We start from the raw sequence: 10620 nt of genomic DNA, 5'->3' as shown, positions 1-10620 counted from the left end.
CTTAGCCATTATATCTTCAAATATTTCTGCCCCAATATCTTCCTCCTCTCCTTTTGAGACTGTAATGAATATATGTTAAACCTTTTCACTGAGTCCCACATGTTTCTAACATTTGTCTCTGTATTTTCAATTTTGTTTCCTCTATGTACTTCATCTTGGATACTTTTTATAGACTGCTTTGCAACCGGGTGTGTGTGTGTGTGTGTGTGTGTGTGTGTGTTTGTGTTTGTGTGCATGTGTGTTGGAGCCTCCTCACTCTGGCAGGGGATAATTTATTTAATACTGAGGAGATCCCCATTATATTAAGTCCTTAAAGTGAGGGAATTTTTCTTCTTTTTCAGAAGTTCAATCTTGACAACACTCAAGATCTGAAGAAATACACCTCATTTTAATTCCTTACTGAAAAAAACTGGATATTTGTTTCCCCAAAATTTGTATGTTGTAAACCTAATCCCCAGCATGAAGGTATTTGGAAAAGAGGCCTTTGGGAGGTGATTAGGTCATAATCATGACCTAATGAATGGGATTAATGCCCTTATAAAAGGGACTGTGGAGAGCTCCCTCATCCTTCTGCCATTGTAGTTACAGCGAGAAAACAGATATCTCTGAACTAGGAAACAAGCCCTCGCCAGACAATGAATATGCTGGTTCCTTAATCTTGGACTTTCCAGTCTCCAGAACTATAAGAATTAAATTTCTGTTGTTTATAAGCCACCCAGTCTATGGTATTTTGTTATAACAGCTCTAATAGACTAAGGCACTTACTTTTTATTACATAGGTTATTATTCCTACCTGTCATTCATTAACATTTTTCTTTCCTTCATTATTTTGGCTTCAATGTTCTCTATGCTTTTCAATCCCTTGTGGGCTTTCTTCTAAACCAGGACTAGATATTCACCATCAGCATCAGGGGTTCTGTTATAACCAACAGAAAATCTGGATGGAGATGGGCAGAGGGCTAAAGTCTTTTCCAGTACACTCTAGAGCTATAGTAGGGACACTTAGACCAAACAAAAAAATCACACCATGTTTCTTTCTGGTAATAGTGAGCAAAGATTAATATGATCTAAAAGAAGAAAAATGGAGCACTGCATGAGAATTAACAGACATCTTCAATTTGGAACACTCCTTAGTGTTTATTATAAGAAACTAAAAACCAAGAATCTTCTCTGCTTTTAAAAATGTAACACTGGCACACCTAAATATCATTTAAATTCTCCTGGAAGAGGAATATTTACAATATATGAACATTTAGAAACCTGAGACATGAGAGAATGTAAACCCTGCATTTTTTGGTTATAGATATTCTGAATAGAGCTAGGTTCATTTCAGGTGAATAAACATGAGGAGGCAGCTACAGAAGTGTTCCATGTTTATTTAAGTAATTACTCCCCCTCAGGGAAAACACTTTATAACAGCAGTGGGGAAATGAGGTGAAATCATGCAAGTTAAAATGCCTTCAAGCATAACCAATGGCCTGGGGACCCCAGAGAAGAAAGCCATATGCTAAGGAAATATACAGCTTGGCAACCTTTAGAAAACATTCCAAGAGCAGAAACTTTCTGGTCCTTTCAACTGCTCTAACAAGGGCTCCTGCACATCATCTGCTGCCATTGCCAGCTGCAGTACCCAACCTAGAAAAAACCGTTAGATTCTGAGGAGAAAATAGATTTTATCCTCAAAACTAGAGGTAGAGTTGGCAGGGGGGTGGGAAATGGGCAGAAATGGTTGCACAGAGAAAAATGTGAGTAAATATAGTCCAATACTCTTGTCACTAGCTCTCCCCCTCAGAGTTTCTTGATAGTGGGCTGCATAGCCCCTTGAATATTAATATTAATCATCTTCTCAGATTATATATTAAAATAAAAGAATTTGTTTTAGAATTCTTAGAAAAAATTCTATGGGTTGCACAGCTCTCAGATATCGTTTACTGCACTCTGCTTTCTGCCACTAAATAAAGCATGTTAAGCATTAACTGAGAAATGAGGAAAGCTTCCTCGTGCATGTCCGGCAGTGTTACAACCAAGCAGAACTTTGCAAGATACAGTTGATTCAGAGACCCTTACAAATCCAAAAGAATGCCAATGTCTCCACCTCTATAAGTGGTCAGCATTTACATTAAGAAAGAAGAAAAATTACTGAGAATCCACTTGCTATATATGTTTATAGGCACAGGATAAAATGGACAAGCAAATGAAACTGCGATCCCCTTATCAAAGGCAAGAATGGCTACTCTTGGTTTTGTTTTTTCTTTTCCTGTGATTGTAAGACCTCTGCAAAGTAACATTTTCAAAGGTTTTGTTTACCACTGTTGACTACGGAGATTCTGAAAAGTGCAGTCAACAAGACAAGCTAAATGGCACTATATCAACTCCATCATCTTTAGCCATTTGGATTTCAATTTTCACTAAAGACTATTTCATTCTCCCCCACCCCACCCTTACTGCAACAGACCTGGTACTAACACCTCCAGAGCTCTTTCTTTGCTCTTTGATGCAATGAAATTAGTTGTTTTCCAAATATTTTGCATGACTAAGAAGAAAGGAATTGAATAAAATATTATAATTTACAAATCTCACTTGGGAAAATATGTGCATATAAATCAACATTTCTGGTAAAGGCCCCCAAATCCCTTTAGTCTCCCACTGAATTCACTCAGTGTTCCGCCTATGAATACATTCAGAGGAATAACACATTTTGAAAGTGATTCACTTGATAAAGGTGGTTAAAAAATAATTCAACAAGACAATCCCAGCTTTAAGTCTCATTTGAGTCCTCAAGGCAAAGGTGGGCATCAGTCATAACTATTTATCCTAAAGCTGCCAAGGTGAAGATCCAAAGTAGAAAGACGTCTAGTCATTAGCCATATAAGTAGGGCCATTCTACTCAATAAAAGGACTCTTTATAGGCACACACTCATACACATTTTAAGAGACACTGTGATAAAATGAACAGAACCTAGACGGGGCTTCAGAGTTGGGAAGAACTAAATTTGAACCCGAGCTCTTCACCATGGTCAAACCACTCTTGACCTTGGTTAGATCATTTAACCTTGTTGAAATTCAAGTCCTTCATCTGGAAAATGAAGGTAATAATATCTTCCTCCTGGAGTTTTGTGAGGATAAGTTCACATCCAATGGTGGCCATCACACCTTCATCCTCCCTATCTCCCAGCTATAACAGTCTGGCAAGGAATAATAAAAGCACCATAACTCAAGTCATAGTTCTTAAATTATATCTAGTCTTCCAAGCTCTATGCCTTCTGTCTAGGGAAAAAAAAAATCACATATATTCCTGAAACCCTAGTATTTTTGGCTTCACATGGAAAGAGTGGGGTAGTAAAGTCTAGATCTAAATTGTCTTTCTGTTAGCCCATCAGACATATAGAGTCCCAAAGAATATATAAAACATTTTATTTCCTCCTATTTGACTTTTTACTGGAGTGGGACCTTAGTTCTTAACCCTTAAGACACCCACCCACATAGCCACCACCTTAGAGACAGCAGAGAAAACTCCTCTCTTATTCCATCTTTATCTTCCCCAAGGCTCCTTGGACATGAACAAGATTTCTCTTTAATTTTGCACCTTTAGAATAGTCTCTTTTTATGTGCAGGTAATCATCCCTTCACCCCACCAAATGCCATCTAGATGGTTCTTGGGTAGGGCATTCTGGGAGGGAGAGGAGACTAGGGACAGAGAGAAAGAGGCATGCATAGCTATTTTCATTGAAGATGCGATAGCTTCTTGGTGATGAGCACTTTCAATGTTCAGAAATCCTGTGGACACCTTCAATGTGTTTTTCCACCAACGAGAACAAGAAAAGGAAAAAATAGACCTATCCTGCTATGCACCCTCTCTATGGAAATTTCTCAGTCCTCACAAAGGTCAGTATCCCTCCCCAACCCCACTTGTGGGTGAAAAGGTACTGAGGTTACTCCATACATACTTTGCCTACTTCATTTGGTCTCTAGATGTGTAGCTAGTCTCCCAGAACCAACAGCTTACACGCAGCCCTCCACCACTGGTACTCCCTCTGTCACCCCCATACATATCCTAGGTCACTCTGCTTCCAGTGAACCATTTTCAGTTCCCTTCTGGACACTGCTGGCTTCAGATTAAGTTCTCTACAAGGGGTGCACTTCTTCCCTGTTTAGGAATGGTAGAAATCTCCCCACACACCTGAGAGGAGAAATTCTGAGCCCTATGCCCACAACTCAAGTGTCACCCTCCCACAGTACATCTCTCCCTATCCCTAGGGAGGTCAGAGGGGACCCTTCTTGGCTCTGTAGTAGAAACTACTAACCTCTTTATGGAAGACAAGGTCAGCGTCCTGAAAAGCAGCAGATCCTCTCTCCACTGGCTCCCAGCTGAATTGGAGAGCATTCTGAGCCCTGGTTTGGTGCAGCCTTGAAACAAACTTCATAAACTTGATGGTATCCTAGCTGGCCTTTTATTAGATTGAATGGTGAGTTCAAATATGGTTTAGTACCCATCTATTAAGTATTCTGGGTTGTTGATGCCTCTGTGGGTAACAGTGGACTAGTTCCAGACATTTTTTTAAGATTTTTTTGATGTGGACCATTTTTAAAATCTTTATTGAATTTGTTACAATATTGCTTCTGTTTTATGTTTTTGATTTTTTGGCCACAAGACATGTGGGATCTTAGCTCCCCAACCAGGAATCGAACCCGCACCCCCTGCATTGGAAGGCAAAGTCTTAACCACTGGACCGCCAGGGAGGTCCCAGTCCTAGACTTTTTAACCCCAAACAATTGAAATACTTTGAGTGGTAAACAGCTCTCAAGATTTCTCCCTTGGGGCTTCCCTGGTGGTGCAGTGGTTGAGAGTCTGCCTGCCGATGCAGGGGACACGGGTTCGTGCCCCGGTCTGGGAAGATCCCACATGCCGCGGAGCGGCTGGGCCCATGAGCCATGGCCGCTGAGCCTGCACGTCCGGAGCCTTTGCTCCGCAACGGGAGAGGCCACAACAGTGAGAGGCCTGCGTACCGCAAAAAAAATAAAAATAAAAATTTCTCCCTTGATCAGAATGCACTCAAGAGAGAAATCTTTAAATTGTTAAGATTTTTTTCTGAACCTGTATGGTATGTGCCTGGGGGAAAAAGTGGGTAAACAATCCATTGCTACCAATATATTGCCAAGGATTCAGATGTCTGGCCCTCCAACAAACAAAAAAGAAGTCAATGCGAATTAATTCTAGGGGTTTGCTGATTAAATAATTTCTAGATGGGCTGCCTTTGGGGAAAACTTTTTTCTTGAATGTAGCAAACCCAGTGGTCTCATTTTGTCACCCCATTCTCCACCATCAGAGGCTGAAGAACTGTCCTAAGCACCTGTGGTGCTTCATTCCTCCCCAAGTGGCTTAAGTCACCACGCATCACCCTGGGCCTAGAAGGCACTATTTGCAAATGCTTCCCCAGCCCACGTATGGGGCACTCAAAGACTTCCAATGACATTCCATTCCTGAAGCAGAGCCTTCCTAGTCCTGGAAAAGTTGGGTAACCTTCCCTGCTGCTGGGCTCAATTTCCCCCTTCTTCCACCACCCATAGCTCTGAGGCTTCTCACTGAGCATTTTGCCAACCCCTTTCCCACAGCAGCAGTGGTGAGGAGTCTGGCCTGATAAAAATTCACCACAGAGTGTGGGCATCTCTGAGGGCTTATCTTGTCTTCCTCAGTCAGGAGTCTCTGATACAACCACCTCTCCAACATAAAACTGAAAACAGCAACCCTTTCCCAACAGTCTAAGCCATTCAAAATCTGCAGCACAGTATATTGATCCTTTTTTGCCCATTTGTTTAATATTATACTTTCTTAAAGAATGTCTCCTTCCATTATCCTAGCACTTTATATGTCCTATGCTAGGAAGAGGAAGGGAAAAGAGATGTCCTTCCACTCACAAACATGCACAACCTTGTATACAATCCCGTATGCCAGCCACTGTATTAGTTTGCTAGGGCTGCTGTGACAAGTACCACAAACTGGGTGGCTTAAACAATGGAAATGTATCATCTCAGAGCTCTGGAGGCTAGAAATCCAAAATCAAACTGTCAACAGGGTTGGTTCCTTCTGAGGACTGTGATGGAAGGTTGTGTTCCAGGCCTCGCTCCTTGGCCTGTAGATGTCTATCTCTGGGTGCAAATTCCCCTTTTTGTAAAGACACTAGTCGTATGCACTAGGACTCACCATGACCTCATTTTAATTTGATGACCTCTTTAAATGCCCTAGATATCTTTCTGGGGAGGAGGGGGTCACACAATTCAACCCACAACACTGCCCATTCATAGACTCTGTTCAAGAATGCTCGGAATAAAGCATCACCCTGGTACAAGACAGACTCTAGTGGCAATTAGAAAAGAACTCTGTCAAGTTCTTATCTTGTTGCTCAATCAACAGCAAGAAAACTGTATTCCCACCCACTGATTCATAGATCTCTCCAATTACACAGAAACTATAAACATTTCTTTATTCCAAGATTCTACCTTTAATGTGAACCCTTTCTAGCACCTTAAAGCTCAACTTTTAAATGTTTTTTTTTAAATGCTCTTGGTGTTTTAAATTAATTTTGTTCATAATATTGTATACAATTATGAAAATACTTTTGAAATTTATTGACTTTAATGAATTAACAATATGTGCTGAACAAGTTGCCAGAGTGAACAAGATCGCATAGAAAATTAGTTGTCCACTTGCCAATTTTCTGTGTCTTGCTGCCTAAGCAGTTACCTACTTGCTTCTGTACTCAAGCAAGACCAAGAAATTATCATTCACATATTTACCCATTTCAGCTAAGCTCAATGAAATTTGAAAATTTTCACCTACTTTAGAAGCACGCTCTTCAAAACAATAAAAAAAACCTTCTCCCATTGTCCTTTGAACAAATGGCATCAAAAGACAAATTAAGTCAGACAGGCAATAAGGTTTTTAGAAGGCATATTGGTTTTACACAGAGTTGAAATTTCAGAATCACACCTGCCCCCTAAGCCCAGAATCTATTTCAGAAATTAAAATCACATTTTGCTTTCAGCTTTCAAGTTGGCTTTTGGGATCTTATTTCCCTGACCAGGGATTGAACCCGGGCCTTGGCAGTGAAAGCGCTGAATCCCAACCACTGGACCACCAGGGAACGCTCATCAGCTTTCAAGTGTTGATAAAACGTAAATAAATCCCAATTTTCCCCTAAAAGTCCCATCTTAGGATAATACTATCTTTTCATAAAGGTTTAAATACTCTTATATTCCCATACAAACCCCAAAAGAATTCTGGAGATTCCATCAAATAAAAAACACAATGAGAAGAATCAATACTGGGAAGCAACATAAGCTTAATTTTCTTCTTTTATATTTAGGTGAAAACCCTGAAGCACTTAGCGACTCAAAGTTTCCTGGAAGGGTGAGGTCATCTGAGCCTCAAGTACTTGAATCAGGCCAATTCTATGGTGAAACTTGGGGGTTGGGGGGACGAGGGGAATATCCAGGACACTGTGTCATACTGAATAACTGAGACAGTTTATCAATGTCCAATACCACTTTGGAGTACAGACAGTTAATATCCTTCTACACTAACTTTATTGGACTTAGTATCTATTTTCAAAAATATGTCCTAGGTGATCTCCCAGCCTATTCATCTACTCTCAACACTATTCAGTCTGAACGTTTGAGGGGGTTAAACAAAGGGGGTTCACCCTTTAGAACTCACAGCAGGCACAACTGTGCCAGGCATGTCAGGTACAAGCCCGAGAAACTGACAGTCCAGCTTACCTGGTTCCTAAAAGAGTAGCCCTTGTTTTTATCTCTTACATCTCTACCTCTGGGTTCCCCAACCCTGGCCAGTGTCTCCTGTATTCCTTGGGTTGACCCAACGGACACAATTATTAGCATCTCCATAGTTTGGAATTTGTGAACTAATTTGCACGTCAGTTTCTTCTGGAAAATTATGGATGATACATCAGTATTTAGAAGTTGTATAAGCAATTTCATTATCTAGATTTGTGACTTGGTGGGTAGACCCAGTTTCAGATGGAATCGCCAGCAATAATAGGATACCTCCTTTATGATCATGGCTCAAATTGTTCTGGGTTTCCACTTCAGATCTTGGAGCATTTCCTAAATGAGCAGGTTAGTTTGGGTTCTGTCCTCTTCCAGTGTCTTTCCTCAAGTCAATTATTGGAAATTGGGGATTGTTTCTTATTGATTCATGTACTGGTCAGAGTTCTCCTGAGGACAAGAACCAGTAGGAGATACATATAGAAGAAGGTTTATTATAATGTAATCGGCTCACATGATTATAGGAATTCATGAGAATTCCCATGATCTGCCATCTGCAAGCTAGAGACCCAGGAAAACTGGTGGTGTAGTTTAAAGACCTGAGAGCTGGAGGGCTGATGGTATAGATTCCACTCTGAGTGTGAACTAGGAGTGCTGAGGGCAGTAGAAGATTGATGCCCCAGCACAAGAAGAGAGGCAGAGAGCAAATTCAACCTTCCTCTACCTCTGTTCTATTCAGGCCCTCAACCGACTGGATGATACACACCCACACTGGGGAAGGCTATCTGCTTCACTTAGTCCAATTCAAATGTGAATCTATTCCAGAAACGCCCTCATAGACGCACCCAGAAATTATGTTTAACCAGATATCTGGGCACCCCGTGGCCTAGTCAAGCTGACACATAAAATTAACCATCAAAAGCCATAGCCCCTGGGATTGCCACATGAAAAACAGCTTACTTCCCCATTGACTTGCTTTCTTTTAAGTCATAAAAATGAGGGTTATTTCTCATTGACCCATCAGCTTAGTAATTCTTAGTAAACAGCAATTAGCAATACTAGGGACCCGCACATATTTGCAGTCAACAGTTACTACTTCATACAGATTCAATCTGCTATCTCCAAATGGTATGTGCTGCACATAAGCTAACTTAATGCTTTCTCTCATTCCTTTATCTTGTAAGGCAAGATAATAGAACAGAACAGAGAATCCCCAATACATTCAGGTTAACTTGACCTAGAATTCATTCTTAACGAAGGCATGAGGGGGAACACCAAAACAAGAGAAATGGAATGGAATAGACAAAATGGGGAGTTGCATTCTTTCAAGCTGCAAAAAAAAAAGGGATAATTGTTCTTCCACAATTGCATATAACTTAATACCACACTATAATGCACATGACTTTGGAGACATGTTCCAATTAGTTTAACAACCCTTAAATTATCTAAACAATTTATTTTATAAAAAATATATACAGTATGAAATATATCTTTTCTCCTCCTCCTTTTTTTTTTTTCTCTTGGTAAATGCTTAATGGTATGAGGGTAGAGAGTATTCATTAGATTGCAGTATATCATCTCCCCTTATACATTTTATGTGATGGTCTGCAAATAAAAGAAATTTATGTACAGGATTTAAATCAGTAATACTCTAATGGAAATTCAGTGATATTTAAAATTTTCATGGAGAGAAGACAAAATTAAATACAGCAGTTTATAATTATAGAAAGAATTACTATCTATTAAATTATTTTCTCATTAAAGAGTAATTTGTATTAATTGTAAAAGGTTCTATATTCAATTACATGTAAGTGAATATAGAATTCAAATATAAAAATATTCTTACTGTGTAAATAATTTTATAAATGACTTTTTCTTAACTTAGCTAAGTGATCTGAATATTTTTTCTTATTATTAATAATTTTGGACAAATTTTTTAAATTGCTCTCCACAAAGGTTAATTTGTATATCTACCAGCATTAAATGAAAATCTTCTTTCCCCCATAATGGCTATGATCTTAAAAATAAAGACCTTCTTTGACAACATAGTAAGGAAAACATAGCTCATTGTTTTTTCTGTTTGTCTGTTTTTTTTATTTATTTTTTTATCTTTATTGGAGTATAATTGCTTTACAATGGTGTGTTAGTTTCTGCTTTATAACAAAGTGAATCAGTTATACATATACATATGTTCCCATATCTCTTCATGTCCATGCCTCTCTCTCGCTTTGTCACAGCTTACCCTTCCCCCTCCCCATATCCTCAAGTCCATTCTCTAGTAGGTCTGTGTCTTTATTCCTGTCTTACCCCTAGGTTCTTCATGACATTTTGTTTTTCTTAAATTCCATATATATGTGTTAGCATACGGTATTTGTCTTTCTCTTTCTGACTTACTTCACTCTGTATGACAGACTCTAGGTCTATCCACCTCATTACAAATAGCTCAATTTCGTTTCTTTTTATGGCTGAGTAATATTCCATTGTATATATGTGCCACATCTTCTTTATCCATTCATCTGATGATGGACACTTAGGTTGTTTCCATCTCTGGGCTATTGTAAATAGAGCTGCAATGAACATTTTGGTACATAACTCTTTGAATTATGGTTTTCTCAGGGTATATGCCCAGTAGTGGGATTGCTGGGTCATATGGTAGTTCTATTTGTAGTTTTTTAAGGAACCTCCATACTGTTCTCCACAGTGGCTGCATCAATTTACATTCCCACCAACAGTGCAAGAGTGTTTCCTTTTCTCCACACCCTCTCCAGCATTTATTGTTTCTAGATTTTTTGATGATGGCCATTCTGACTGGTGTAAGATGATATCTCATTGTAGTTT

Source organism: Neophocaena asiaeorientalis, unplaced genomic scaffold, assembly GCF_003031525.2.
Source record: "Neophocaena asiaeorientalis asiaeorientalis breed wild unplaced genomic scaffold, Neophocaena_asiaeorientalis_V1.1 scaffold556, whole genome shotgun sequence".
In the NCBI taxonomy this organism is placed as follows: domain Eukaryota; kingdom Metazoa; phylum Chordata; class Mammalia; order Artiodactyla; family Phocoenidae; genus Neophocaena; species Neophocaena asiaeorientalis.
Note: the sequence above shows the minus strand (reverse complement) of the source record.